The sequence below is a fragment of the Pinus tabuliformis genome, chromosome 9, assembly GCF_031772625.1.
Source record: "Pinus tabuliformis cultivar Carrire ecotype Pingquan chromosome 9, CPIR1, whole genome shotgun sequence".
NCBI classification, from domain to species: Eukaryota; Viridiplantae; Streptophyta; class Pinopsida; order Pinales; family Pinaceae; genus Pinus; species Pinus tabuliformis.
Window position 1 is genome coordinate 386,210,734 of NC_142307.1, and position 16,327 is coordinate 386,227,060.

General features: G+C 37.1%; 1 long non-coding RNA gene across 1 annotated transcript in view; it reads left to right on the top strand.

The window, feature by feature from the left end:
• LOC149148765 (uncharacterized) overlaps positions 1-14,412 on the top strand; it is a 28,429-nt gene extending 14,017 nt beyond the window's left edge. Inside the window, exons 2-3 of the long non-coding RNA XR_016262640.1 lie at positions 13,050-13,327; positions 13,426-14,412. This is a non-coding gene — a long non-coding RNA (uncharacterized LOC149148765). The remainder of the gene's footprint in view (positions 1-13,049; positions 13,328-13,425) is intronic.
• Positions 14,413-16,327: the final 1,915 nt, after the last annotated feature.

The following is a 16,327-nucleotide window of genomic DNA, read 5'->3' on the forward strand; positions in this document are numbered from 1 at the left end:
ACTCAATAACCATATTAGTATTTGGATTCATTCTCAAGAATCCTAATTTACTTTAACACCAAGGAACATATTCTAAGTTAAACTTCACCCATGATGGGAACAAGTAAAAAATTTCTTAATATTTTCCCATGATGCCACAATATTAACTCATTTATGAGGTTCACACTTCTCCTCGAATGCATAGAACTCTCATCACTTTTAACTACTTGGAAAAGTTATATAAATGTTACTTCCATAATCATATAAATCTTGGGATTCCTCCTCAAGGAATTCATATTCTCCAAGAAATCAATGTGGTATATGATATCACTCCTCTGGATCTCCAAGGCTGAGGAAGAGTCCAGCTGAGGTAACCACACACCAACCTTTTGACTTGGTAGCTAGCCCTACCAAGTTGGAAAGGGCTCTCTCCAAAGAATCACAACTAAGAGGGCTGGATGGTTTAGGGTTTTAGGATGGGTATAAAATGCAGAGTTGTTTGATTTGATTTGGCGGGGTTATTGCTAGATGAGGGTAATAGGTCAAAGAGGCTAGGTCAGGCCAAATGAGATATGATTGTATACATTCAAAGGGGCAAGGTAGGTAGAAGGTTTAGCACTTAAAAGGTGATTTGGTGGGTTGTTTTCAGACTAATGAGGATTTAGGAAGTGCATAGGAGATGTATTCTTCCTAAACTGAAGAAAATGGAAAAATTATGATAAATTTCCAAAAACATAGCATGAACAAACATGTATTCTGCCTATCAACTTGAAAATTACCATATAACAAACATGAAATGGTTTATGAGAGTACCAAATATTCATACAAATGATAACAAAGAAGAAACAATGCTAAACATCCATACCACATGTATCCCAAAGAAATAGTTGCAACTCATCTATTAATAATGGACAAAATTTGATACAATAGTGTCTCTGATCACTAGTACAACATCCAACTGAGTCCAACCTCTGAAAAGAGTGACTAAAGGGAATATATAGACATCAAAACAAACTCCTCCCAACCTCAGGGGTCGAATCCATTAGAGGAGGAGCAGTTCCACCAAAATCTGAACTGATAACTAGAGTGTAGGGTGGTCAAAGTGACTCATCCCTAATTACATTGAAACTAATTCATTTGACTTGATGAAGTATATTTACCTAATGTATCTACCCGTATGTAATATTAAAACACCAAAATTACATTTGCAACATCAATTAAATCTATAAAAGGTTGATTTCCGAGGATGAAAATCAAATCTAGAGAAAAACACTGAAAAATTAGGCAAATTGTCAAGTGCACCATCTTTCTGTCAGGTGTGCCTTCGCAGTGTCATGTGCGCCCTCCATCTTGCATGCTACTTTTGACTACCTTCCCGGTCTTCAAATTGTGCCCAGGATATCTCATTGGAAATATTGTTCTATCTAGTTTCCAAATATGCATTTAGTTTCCAAAATGGGCCTGATTTGACACTCCAAAACTCCATTGTCCCAAGACTGGTCAAACACACAATGCCTCGGCAAAAAATGAGGTAGAAACATGATTATTTGCTTCTTTTTTACCTTTTTCACCTGCCAATTTTGAAAACTAAGGTTGGAAACATGGTTTTTTTAGATGTATTAGTCATTCTGCATCCAGTGCTAGTCTCCATTTCTTCAAAAACTGTCCCAAAAAGGTGTGCAACACCTAGTGCATTGCACATTTGACCATGCTGCTGATTTCTAGGCAAGTGCATAGCACGCGTAGGAAGTGCACAATGCTGACTTCTAATCTACTTTTGAGTGCCTTTTGAAGTCAAAATTGAGCCCATGATAGCTTGTTGGAAAAATATCTCTCTTGGCTACACAATGGACCTATCAAGCACTAAAAAAGATCAATTATAGCCCCTCAACAATCAATTCTCCCAAGACTGGTGAAAAAGTGCAGAATGAGGGTGCAAAAATGAAGTGTGATCTTGCAAGAAAGTTTTGGAGGTCTTCCTCAACTCCAAATTGAGTTCATTATATCTGATTGGAAATATATTTTTTTCTAGCTATCATTTGACTCATCAGGCAAGTCATTTGGACACTCCAATTAGGAGAAAAATTGATTTTCCCAAGGTCACTCAAGAAGTGAAACAACTCTTTTGTAGCAACTGTATTTTTGACATTTATCGAAAACCATAACACGTGTAAAAACTGAAGGATTTTTTTCATCCATGGTCTATTATAGACAAATAAATCTCTCACTTTTGTCAATCTCATCTCTGTTTGGTCAGCAACATAGTTTTAATAAAAACTAGCCCTATGTGTTGCAAATGATTTGTCCCTTGGAATGAATTCTTCAAAAATTATGGGGACATGATGTCTATGAATTGGAATGGCCTCATACTTTCTGAAATGACCTCCCTTAGGCCTCCTCTTCTTAGATGTCTCTGATTCCATAGCCAACCCTAGCTCAGCGGGAGAGGAAATTAGGGTTTAGTCCTTGTGGAAAATGATGATTTGGACATCCTCGGGAAAAGACAACTCCCTTTGGCATTCACTTAACTTGAAACATTACCCTTTCAATTGACTATTTCCTTTGACAAATTTATCTTTTGATGGTCTTTGATAACTCTTTGAATTTGACTTTGCCTTAATGAAGTTGGCATATAGAGATTAAGTTGGCAGCTTAGGAACAAGACTTATTACATACAGTGAACATAAAATTACATGATGAAATAAGCATTTCTCTTTACAAATCATCTTCACATGGTGAGGAGATGTTATTTGATCACCCTATACTTGTTGGTCTTATGCAATGGAACAAAGTTCTATCGGAACCTTGGAAACCTTGATGACCTAATGAAACCTTGAAAAACCCTAAAAGACCTAATAAGACCTTGAAGGACTGAATTTCAAGATGACATGACTAATGTGATGGCATGAGTCATTAACTTTATGGAAGATGGATACTCAGCAAGGTCGAAATGAGCCAGCAAGGGGTAAATTTCTAAAAGGAGTAAAGGAAACCCTAATTCAACCTTCAGTGACCAAATTTTTGCATGACGACCTAGTGGAATGACAAAAAATTTAGAATCAGACCCTAATATGATATGAAAAGAGGATTTTTGATCATTGATGGAAGTATGCAAACACTGACACTAGCATCGGACTTATTGGGGATGGAAGCTCCTTGGAGGTGTCAAGAACGTTGTAGACCAAGTGCCTAACCATGTGGGCCAATACGGTCAAAATTAAACTAAAATTTATGACTAAACACTGACAACTCAACTGACATAAAATGACTTGTGACAGATTTATAATTGACTGGAAAATGACTCAATACTGACTTACTTAACTGACACAAGTACTTACAAAACTTATTAATGGCAACAGATCATCGAGATTTGAGGGCTTCAAATCCTGATGACAACCACTTGCCTACTAAAGAAATATGTACAATCATGTGAAGTGATCCTTCCAGTGTAACCAATCTAGAAGATGGCTACTTACTAAATTTTTTCTCTCACTTTCCTCAAGCAAGCAGAATGATGTACATGTAGGCAACTCACAATCACAACTGAAACCAAGTTTTATGCTAACAAACTAGACAGCATTAGTCTTCTCCAATGCTTGCAAAAGGTTGTCGAAGGGATCTTGAAAATCCTAAAGCATTTCCTTATCTTGAGATCCAGTAGCAAAACTACAAGTAGTCCCTTCATTCTGATCTGAAAGAACAATTGGTTGTTGATTAATAGGAAGGCATAGGGAAGTATAACCTTCTACTATCTGAGCATTGGCTGTAAATTCCTCAAGCATGAGAAATTCTGACTCGATTTCTGGCATATTGTCTCTCTCATGCTCATACTCCTCAAATTCATAGTCTAAGTTATTCTTAAATAGAAAACATTCTTCAAGATTATTGAAGATTTATTGAAGATGGCAGCCCTATCATCTGCATTAGCTTGGACTGTAACATGACTTTTCAGGAGTTGATCTATCTCATCTTCAGACAGAGGAGAAAGTAATTTTTATTTTCATTTGCTAAAATAGTAATTGTCTTCTTTCCCTCCTAAAGATTCACAAGGATGTTGAATATGGTGTTGTGTATCAAAGTGACTAGCTTCTTGAGATTGTCCTTGAAACTACAAAATGAAATTTCTATTATTTACCACAGAGTCATCCAAGAAGATTTTTCACTTACTTGAATAAAGATCTCATCTTTTTTTTCATAAAGGGATTGGATTACCTCCTTCTGAAGACTTTGTTCTGATGGGATGAGAACACTTGGGTTGATAACTTCGTTTTCTCCATTCAAGGTGATATCAACAATAGAGCTCTCCTTCATGGGATCCAGAACAACATGCTCTTCATCATCACAATCTGAATCTAGATCTGGAATAGCCAACATTACCTTATCACAATCTAAAATTGGAACTTGATTTTCCTTCATACCATCTTTTGCTACAAGAAGATCTGAAATAACGGCTTGTTTTCCATCATTTTCAACTGTACAAAGATCTTCAGCCTTTTGTGAACTTTCCTAAGCAGCTTGACAAGTATCCTATAAGCCTTTTTTGTCCTACTGAAATGGATTTTCATGTAAGGCTTCCATGATCTTAGCATCCATGAATTCATCATCTCCATAAACATTTTCAATATTTTCAATAAAACTATCGACATGTTTACAACAGTTCTGAACTAATATTAAGGATGGACAAGATTATTTATACCTTAAAAAGAACATGGTATCAAAATCCTTTAAAAATTAAATACAAGCAGGCAGCAAACTTTCATACCAAGATTGAGCTTCACCTTCCAGAGTGGCCATGAATATCTTCATCAAGGAGTCTTCAGGAAACTCAATCTTTAATCTACACACATGCATGTGAAATCTCACCACATGAAGAGCAACATCATAACCTTTCACATCTTTGAACATAGGCAAATTGCTTTGCCAATTTACCTTAGCCATTTTATTTGGGAAAGCTGGAATGTGGTCTCTTTTCATTGGAGCATACCTTCTTGCAATAGATTCCATCTTGAAAGTTCTTCAAGCTACTGATCTTAATGTAGTCGAGTCGCCATGAAGTGTTGATTTTCTGGATCTTCAGCCAATGGAGTCTCCAAGTGAATGGTATAGTCTTCCTATGTGTCCAACTTTTTCTCACCGTCAACAATTAGATCTAAATCATTGTCTTTATTTCTCACGGAGGATAGAGCTTTTTCTCCCTCGCAACAACGCCAATATGTTATCACTCCCACGGATCTCCAAGGCTGAGGAAGAGTCCAACTGAGGTAACCACAGACCAACCTTTTGACTTGGTAGCTAGCCCTACCAAGCTAGAGAGGGCTCTCTCCAAAGAATCGCAACCAAGAGAGTTGGATGGTTCAGAGTTTTAGGCTAGGTATAAAGTGCAGAGGTTGTTTGATTTGATTTGGTGTGGTTATTGCTAGATGAGGGTATTAGGTCAAATAGGCTAGGTCAGGGCAAATGAGATATGATTGTAGACATTCAAAGGGGTAAGGTGGGCAGAAGGTTTAGCACTTAAAAGGTGATTTGGTGGGATGTTTTCAGGCTGATGAGCAGTTAGGAAGAGCATAGGAGATGTATTCTTCCTAAACTAAAGAAAATGGACAAATTATGATAAATTTCCCAAAATAGAGCATGAATAAACATGTATTCTGCCTATTAGCTTGAAAATTACCATATAAGAGACATGAAATGGTTTATGAGCCTAAAAAACATTCATACAAATGATAAAAAAGAATAAACAATGCTAAACATCCATACCACATGTATGCCAAAGAAATAGTTGCAACTCATCTATTAATACTAGCCAAAGTCTGATACAATAGTGTCTCTGATCACTAGTACAACATCCAACTGAGTCCAACCCCTTAAAGGAGTGAAGAAAGGGAAGATGTAGACATCAAAACAAACTCCTCCCAACCTCAGTGGTTGAATCCATGAGAGGAGGAGGAGTTCCACCAAAATCTGAACTGATAACTAGAGTGTAGGGTGGTCAAAGTGACTCATCCATAATTACATTAAAACTGATTCATTTGACTTGATGAAGTCTATTTACCTAATGTATTTACCCATAGGTAATATTAAAAGACCAAAATTACATTTGCAACATCAATTACATCAATAAAAACTTGATTTCCAAGGATGAAAATCAAATCTGGAGAAAAACTATGAAAAATCAAGCAAATTGTCAAGTGTGCCATCTTTCTATCAAGTGCACCCTTAGAGTGTCATGTGCACCCTCCATCTTGTAGAATACTTTTATCTACCTTCACTATGTTCAAATTGAGCCCAAGATAGCTCATTAGAAATCTTGTCTTCTCTAGTTTCCAAAATGGAGCTGATTTGTCCCTCCAAAACTTCATTCTTCCAATACTAGTCAAACACACATCACCTGGGCTAAAAATGAGGCTGAAACATGATTGTTTGCTAGTTTTTTTCCATTTTCACTTGCCAATTTTTCAAAATAAGGCTAGAAACATGGTTTTTTTTAGATGTTTTAGTCAGTTTGCATCCAGTGGTGGTCTCCATTTCTTCAAAAAGTGCCCCAAAAAAGTGTGCAGCGCGTAGGGCATTGCGCATTTGACCATGTTGCTGATTTCTGGGCAAGTGCATAGTGCCAGAAGGAAGTGTGAATCTTTGACTTCAAATTAACTTTTGAGTGCCTTCCCAAAGTTCAAATTGAGTCGATGATATATTTTTGGAAATATATCACTCTTGGCTACACAATGGACCTATCAAGCGCTGAATATGATCAATTATAGCCCCTAAGAAATCAATTCTCCCAAAACTGGTAAACAAGTGCAGAATGAGGGTGCAAAAATGAAGTGTGATCTTGAAAAGAACTTTTGGAGGTCTTCCTCAACTCCAAATTGAGTTCGTGATAGCTCATTGCAAAGTGATTTCTATCTAGCTATCATTTGACTCATCAAGAAAGTCATTTGGACAATCCAGTTAGGAGAACAATTGATTTTCCCAATGTCACTCAAGAAGTGAAATTACCTTATTATAGGTTTTGCATCCTTGGCCTATTATAGACAAAAAAATCTATCATTTTTGTCAATTTCATCTCTATTTGGTCAGAAACATAGTTTTAAGAAAAATGGCTCTATATGTGGCAAATGATTTGTCCCTTGGAATGACTTCTTGAAAAATGATGGGGACATGATGTCTATGAGTTGTAATGGCCTGATACTTTCTGAAATGACCTCCATCAGGCCTCCTCTTCTCAGATGTCTCTAATTCCATAGCCAACCCTAGCTCATTGGGAGAGGAAATTCAGGTTTAGTGCTTGTGGAAAATAAGGATTTGGACACCCTTGGGAAAAGACAACTCCCTTTGGCATTCACTTAACTTTTTGAAACATTACCCTTTTACTTGACTATTTCCTTTGAAAAATTTATCTTTTGATGGTCTTTGAGAACTCTTTGAATTTGACTTTGCTTTAATGAAGTTGACATATAGAGATTGAGTTGGTAGCTTAGGAACGATACTTATTACATATATTGAACATAAAGTTACATGATGAAATAATAATTTCTCTTTACAAATCATCTTCACATGGTGAAGAGATGCTATTTGATCACCCTATACTTATTGGTCTTATGAAATGGAATGGAGTTTTATTGGAACCTTGGAAACCCTAATGACCTAATGAAACCTTGAAAAACCCTAAAAGACCTAATAAGACCTTGAAGGATTGAATTTCAAGATGACATGAGTGATGTGATGGCATGATGTCATTAAATTTATGGACAATGGATACTCAACAAGGTTGAAATGAGCCAGCAAGGGGTAAATTTCTAAAAGGAGTAAAGGAAACCCTAATTCAACCTTCAGTGACCAAATTTTTGCATGATGACCTAGTGGAATGACAAAAATTTCAGAATGGGACCCTAGTATGATATGAAGAGGGGATTTTTGGTCACTAATGGTAGTATGAAGAGACTGGCACTAACAGTATACACATGTTCTATGTTTAAAAATTTAGCTTTACCCTTTATAAATTTTGGGTGATTTTTTTTCCTGGATTTTGTTCTCCTATTTTGTCATATCCTGCAGAGGCGAATTGACCCATAGGAAAAAAGAGTTTGAACTTGAAGCTTCGATACTATCTGTAATGAACCTTCTTAGCCTTCCTCAACAAAATAGCTAATAGGCTCCATTAATTAAAATTTTGTTTTATATATAGTTAAATTTTAATGGATGTACAGGTGGTGTTAACCAAATAATTACATGCACAGTAATCATCCAGACAACTATACTCAAATTATTAGCTATTGAATACCGGCAACATAATGAACCATATTTCACACTCTTATAGTAGCCCTTAAGCTTAATCCAAACTTGGAGAAAGGGAACAAATCATGACATGCAACTAACGAAACTCTGAAATAACTCAATAACTCTTGCAAGCATTAAGGGATATTAATTTAAGTTTACTGTAGCTATCATGGTCGAACATGATCATAGTTTTGTACACATAGTCAATATGTTATCAGCCAACCTTTCATTCACCTATATAACTAGCTAACATTACCCTAAGTGGAGGCAATCTTATTAACATGCAAACACAAATAATTGAACCATTCGTCATACCATGAGAAGCATTTATTTCCGCAACTGTTCTGCATGCCTAATTACCCATTTAGGAAAATATAAGCATACCATATTCCATTATTAAATGCGAGATGATCATGTATATTTATGTATGATCTCCTCGTAAACAAGGTTAGTGTTTACAACTACATATTCTGCTTCTGCTATTAACTTTTCTCTTGAAGGAAAAAGGGGTCACATGTATAAAACTGCGATCCTTCTCATATTAAAAATTTAACATAGGTAATTTATTTATGAACAAATGCCACATGCAAATTCTATCACGAATGGGTACTAGAATTGTTACCCACTGAATATACTTTTAGCGTTAAGTTCACACTGGATTGCAACATGCATAAGAAAATCTGGCATTTCCATAGTAGAGATAAATTCAACCATCACTATATGTGAGTTGAATGATTTAACCTCATAAGGATTCACATAAAACACATACCATGTAAGTGAACGTCATTAGATTAGAGGGAAACCACCATTAAATCTATTAATACATCAACATATGTAATTCCTTCAAACATTCTCATGGCGTTAAAAATCAAGAATGATTCTTGTAAATGACTTGGAACTATAACAAAGACTTAACAAAATCTTCTCATAAACAAACTGGAACTATAATAGAGAGAGAGAGAGAGTATGAATCATCATACAAAAAATTCCACGCATTTGACACCAATTAAAACCTCACTTGGAGGGAAGAGCACCACCACCCAACTGTGAATCACCTTTGATTCCCCCCGAGCCAAAGACCTTACCAAGGATTGACTATCCTCAATTGATCGATGCACTGGGTATTTAATACCCTCTTTCATGATTTAGTTTCCATTAGCGGCTTCCTGTTTTTATGGATTTTTCCATTTGCCTAGGTATTTTTCAGAAATACTCGTCTTTATCTCCCACAAGGCTTTTTCTCATAAAATCTTTCCTTTATCTCCCACAAATCTTTTATGTCTGATGAATCTTTATCTCCCATCCATCTGAGGGATATCTAATCCATCTAAGCTTATCTAGAATCACATCTAAAAGCTTTATCATGAAATATTCATCTCTATCCCATTCCTCAATGGGATTTGGCAAGAATCTCCTCTCTCTTGGTGCTCCACCCTCCAAGTGGTTTATTTTATTAATTTATTTAATAACATATTTGCTTTTCACATTACATATCACCTAGCTTTCCTTAGCTTAGGTTTGGAATAGTTTAACCCACAAAGGAGGGTATCGCGCCTAGTTTCCTTAGCTTAGGTTTACAATCATTTAACACACAAGGGAGAATATCACACCTAGCTTTAACTCAGCTTAGTTTTACAATAATTTAGTACACAAAAAGGGATGTTATATACCCATTAATATTTTAAGTTTCCTATGTTTAGACTTAGGAACCCCATTAAAAATATTAATTATTTTAATATCTATCCAACCGGGTAGAATTTCCCAAAACCAGTTCTGGGTCTTGGAGATCTTGTGTGCCTTAGCCTCTCCACCAATTTTCATGGCTATATCACATCTGATGCTACCACAAATCAACACCCTTGACATGTGGGTGGAGAAATGAAAATTTCTTAGGGTATGGTGGAGAAATTTTGAGGCACCCAAGCTTGGTTTGGTTTTTTGATCTTAGGACCATTTTAGGTGAGATCATTGTATCTTAAGGGTGGAGTTGGTTTAACCTATGGAGTCCCTGATTGATTATGTCTTGGTTTATCCCATGAGATCCCATATTCATGCTTGGAATATGGCATGGTGGTTATTGGTTGAAAGAAATATTTGGTTTAGCTCAATCTATGGTGGAGTGGTATATGCAAATCCTTGACTTGGTAGGATTTTTCATATATTAACAAGATTTATTTTCCTACTGTGATCTATGAGCACTTGTATTTGTTATCATGCTTATTTTATGTTTGATTTGTCGTGGTTAATATTTTTGTTATGTGTTAGTTATAAACATGGATCTATGGTGAGCTCTAGTTATGGATCTTGTTTATGATTTGATAAGTATTTGAATGGATGACAAATTAATGTGCTAAAAAATGTTGTTGCATCTACTTGAGAGGGAATTAAACCTTCTTGGTTGTTTTAGATAAAGTTCAAATATTTAATATCATAAATGCATTCATGACCTATAACTTATTTGTTTACCATATTTTTTATGAAATGTCTAATGTGTCCTAGAAAATCTAGGTCAATTTATTTCTTCAAGTTTGAATGTTTCACATTTCCTTAATAATAATTTTGGAAAGTCACATGTTGTTTAGGGAAGTGGTATAGAGGCTAGCCTAGAAAAGTGTCTCAGATCTTGGAACCGTTGGCACTAAAGTGGGAAATTTAGGTCATAACTACATGGAAGTAGGCTTAAGAGTGTGGTTATAGCCTCATAACGACATGCATGTTGTTTTGTGGTTGTGGTTTGGGTGTTAGGCTTATGGAAAGGAAGTTCGAGCTTAAGATTTGATCATCATAAGTTGTGGACTAACTTCTGGGTGATCTAGTGCTTCTGAGAGGTATCAATAAATATTTGGGTTGTAGGCCCCACTTCCATCACTGGAATTTGGAGGTCGGGTCACTTCATAGTAGCGCTTAACTCACATTTACCCTGAATATCTTGTAAAAGTGGGTAAATGTTGGGAGGGGTGGTTACTTAAAACCACTCTCCAAACAATTGATATGTTTGTTCTTAGATTTCTTGTATTTCTTAACCATTCCTCAACATAAGTAGGAGAAATATACTTTTAACATACTACAAAGGTCCGCAAAATCTAAGAGGAGATTAATTACTAACCAAATTTTCACAACTAGAGCTTTGGAGAAATGAAATAAGTTTTTTAAGCCTATCCTCCTAGAGATTTCAGTTTAGCGATAGAGTTCCATTTTACCCAGGGAAATACCCCGACTCCTTATTACTAGCCTAAAGAAAACCAAAGCATAGGTGTATGATTTTCTCTAATACATACTTGGTGTTCCAAGCTAAAGATGCCTAATGTCCCAATATATCTTCAAACACTAATTTATTGATGACTAAGTGACCACCCTAGACAACCACCTATGGTATCGACTTTTGATGTACTTTTCCACCTTCATAACTAGCCATGCCCAATATTCTTTGATGTAATAATTTTGTTTTATCTTGAAACCTAGATATTTTAAACCAAGCTCCATAGGCTTTGAGTCATAGGGGATAAGCTAGGATATCTAATGGAGCTCATCTTTAGAGAGATTGTGATGAGATAAGGATGATTTTTGGTGCTTTATCAAAATCTCTATGGCATGGCCAAAAAGGGTAAGGATCTACACAAGAACCAAAATGTCTCTACATCCACGAAGCGAAATATAAGAAAATCAATGAAAAGAAGATGTGATATAGCCATGTTTCTAACTATGAGAGAACCATGGAAAAACCCCCTCTTCTTAGCATTAGATAAAAGGCGACTCAGTCCCTCTGCAACTAGAAGAAATAAAATGGGAGACATGGGACAACCTTGACGCAATCCCCTTTGAGCATGAAAAAAGTGGGATGTTGATCCATTTATAAGAACCATAAAAGATACCATTTGAATACAACTGATGATCTAGTTTATGAAGTCTAGATTAAAACCCAGATGAGTAAATAGAAATCTGATAAAAATCTAATTAACTCTGTCATATGCCTTTGATAAGTCAATTTTTATAACAACCACTTCCATATTTTGTGCTTTGGTGTTGTGGATGTCTTCTTGAACCACCCTTATAGCTTCATGAATTTATCTACCTTCTAATAATGCAAATTTCTCAATGGAAATGTATCTCGATAAGATAGGTTTAAGCCTACTAGAAATGATCTTGGCTATGATAGGTTTAAGCCTAGTAGCATTGATCTTGGCTATGATTTTACAAATGACATTGCATAAATAAATGGGTCTAAAATACTAGAAGAATAGGGATGGATAGATTTATGAATAAAGGCGATGAAAGTTGAGTTGAAATTTGGGTAGATATGGCCCTCCTTCCTAGACTCTTCAATAACCCTTAGAATTTTGGGCCTTATAATTTCAAAAAGATCCCATAAAAAGGAAACACCCCACCAATTCAGACTAGGAATTTTGTCTAGCTATAACTTGTGGAGATTGGCTTGGAGGTCCTTGTCATATCTCCATTTCAACATAATAAAAATATAGAAAAAAATTAAAAATAGAACATTAACATTACCATGACTATATCAAACATAGAAGCATTACCATTACCATGGTAATTAATTCATGGGTTGTTTACATTATTCGGATCATTGAATTCTGTTGTACAGCTAAGTTATCGATAAATGCACTATTATGTGAATTTCGTTCATAGGTGAGTCCTATTCCTTGCTCACTAACAATCTCATTAAATTGACATTTAATCCATACCGGATACATCAGCTCACGCATCGACCATATCACACACTGGATTTTTTGGCATTTAACTCTCTGCTATGTCATTTTAATGTGGCACTGCAGATGCGTTAGAACTCCTCAGATCCCTCATCACATCAACGGTGGAGGTTATAGGTTGTCAATCTTACGGTTGGGCACTTTCGAGAAGGCTACTCAGTCTCTCTTGTTGGGTTTTACGATTCATTTGCTTCCTCCTTCCTTGGCACCCTGCTTGGCTCTCCTTCTCCTCTTGCGGCTTGCTCGGCCTGTAGTCTTTGGAAAACGATGCTATTGGAATGTCTCAGAAATGGGGTCGTGGAGATTTCTTCCATGGAATGTGCAATACTCTTTAAGCTGTCCAGGTGAGGTTTTCTCCATTTGTTTCTTTGTTTCTTTTTCCGCAATGTTTATTTGATTCTAGATCATTTACTGATACATTTTTCCTCACACCCTTCTGCAGGTGTCGTGGAAGCGGGTCCACGGTCTACAAGCTGTTAAAAATGGTGTTTGCGGTTTCCTTACCTAGCTTTTGCACTCGAGGGTTCCCGCGTAAGCTCCATTGGCAACCCTGCCTGGATTTTTGACAGTGGAGAAATCTCTCAGTTTAAGTTGAGGGTTTCGCATCAACCTTTCTAGGGGTGCTAATTCTGGCACTTTTGTCCTGGAACTAATGGAATTTCCATGTCGAGCTACTCAACAGCTCTCTTGTTCTCCTGGTGGAGGTCTTCTCTTATGTATAAGTTGTAAACATATATAAATTGTTTCTATCTAAGGTTATTGGTCGGCTGCGGCCCTGTATCTAAGGTTTTAGTGGAGATTTGTTCAGTTTTAAACTCTATCATGACCTATTAAGTTTTGTAGTAAAAGACAAAAGTCGTTTAAGTTTGCTTATGCCAATTCAATGCAGATTTATTTTCTTGAAAACGTGATTGTATCTTATTTTCTTTCCATAGCTAGAAATTATGTATGCTCTTCCTTATCGAGTTATTAGCACTACTCTTATTTAGTTTGTGTGTACAGTTTCATGAGAGTTAAATGTTCTGTGTGAATTTGTTCCACCCCTTTAAATGTTCATGCTTAATTCTGTCGTAGTGGCTCTGAGCTTGAGTATGGGTTCAACTTTTACTTTTGCGGGAAAGAACAGGGTGTCTGGGTTTCTCCGTCATGATTATGATTCTTGAAGCTTTCAAGAAACTAGGCGAGAATGTAAACACCGTTATTGTTTATCACTTTGGGGTTTCGATTCCTATGAATGGGTTTCAGGAAGGTTCTACAGGGGTATTGACTACTAATTTAGCAGTCTTCACCTATGATAATGCTACACATTTCGGCTTTAGGAGTAAACCCTCTTATGGTTCTCGATAGCTTGTTCCCAATTCTTATTCGAGATTGTTAATAGTTTTACTCATGTATTAATGCTTCTCTCCTCTCGTTGCACTAGCAACTTCAGTGATTTCCTTTGTCCCCTTGACTATGGGTTTTGGATGTTATGGCATTTCATATCTGGTTCTTGATTTACTTGGCTCTTAATTCACACAGGTTCTTAAATTACACGGGTTCTTAAATTTGCACATAAATTCTTAAGTTTATACAGGTTCTTAAATTTGCACGGATCATCTAGAAGAATTTTAACCAGTTTGGTACTAGTATTACTTGCCATATCATTAATCTTTTAACAAATATATATATATATATATATATATAACTGCTTTTACACAATCTCTAATACTACGGTTAGTGTCTTACCTTTCACCATGATGTGGTACAGGTTCGCATCAGCTTCACTCTTTGTGAAGCCCAGCCCGGTGAATTAGTTGTCTATACTGGTGTACCAAGCACGAGGTGCTTGCTTCAGCCCATACAAAGCTCTCTTGAGTCGACACACATGCGACTCACAATCAAAGGTCTCAAAACCTTCCGGCTGCTCTATGTACACCTCTTCCTCAATCTTGCCATTGAGGAATGCAATCTTCACATCCATCTGATGGATCTTCTAACCCATCTGTGCTGATAGTGCCAACATCAATCTGATAGATGAGTACCTTGCGACAAGAGAAAAAGTCTCATCATATTCAATCCCCTCGACCTGTGAAAAACCACGGGCAACAAATCTTGCCTTATGCTTCTCCACACTACCATTAGCAGCTTGCTTTACCTTGTAAAGCCAACGGGAACTCACAACTGACTTGTTAACCGATCTCGGAACCATGTCCCAAACACTGTTACGAACTATGGAGTCATACTCCTCCACCATAGCATCAACCCAAATTGGGTGTTGCACTACTTCCTCAAAGGAAGATGGCTTGGTCTCAACACATTCCCCAACAAGGGCCATGTATCCAGTGTACCTCTCAAGTGACCTCATCTCTCTGCACTGAGAAGATGGTTCTCCCACATTCTCTCTCGCATCCGTCAACAATCTATCAGCTTCTCTTGTGCGCTTCCGTCCATCTCTGGAAGACTCTGCTTGAGTGGATGTCTCCACTCTTGGAACATTTGCATGTAGCTGCTCCGCATCAATCTGAGGCTCCTCCTCCTTAGGAACCAACAGTTCCTCCACAGCCTATAGTTGGAGCTCCCTCTCAAGGGAAACTCGCATGGCCTTCTGCTCATCAAACTTGAGATCTATGCGAACTACTGTCCTCCGACTGGTAGGTAGATACACTCGATAGTTGTGGGGTGTATCAGTGTACCCCACAAGTATGAAGCTTCAACATTGCATCCTGAGAAAGATGACCCACATCTAGTCTCTTACAGGAGAAAGCTTCCTTTGGTGTTTTCATCCCAAGTATGTGATGCGGGATTCTATTTTGCAAATAGACCGATGTGTTGCATGCCTCAGCCCACAAGTGAAGTGCTAGGCCTTGGTCATGCAACATCGCCCGTGCTGCCCCTACAATAGTTCTATTCTTCCTCTCGGCCACCCCATTCTATTGTGGGTTATGAGGTGCCGTCAACTCTAGTTTAATTCCTTCTGCTGCACAGAAGTCCTTAAACTCTTGAGGGACATATTCTCCACCGTTGTCGCTTCTCAAGGCCTTGATCTTCTTCCCTGACTCTTTCTTGACCAAATCTTTGAACTCACAAAACTTTGTGAAGGTTTGTTCCTTCTATGCATGAAATAAATCTAGCATTTACGAGAATAATCATCAATGAAAATCACATAATACCTTTGCTTCGTTGTGGACGCTGTTGAGAATGGTCAACACACATCAGCATGAACTCGCTCTAAGATAGCCTCTACTCGACTGTCTCGATCATGAAAGGAAGACTTGGTGTACTTTCCCAAGGTACAACATTTGCATGTGTCAACTTGCTCAAGTTTACCTTTGGGAAGTCTTGTAGATATCTGCTGCATTATC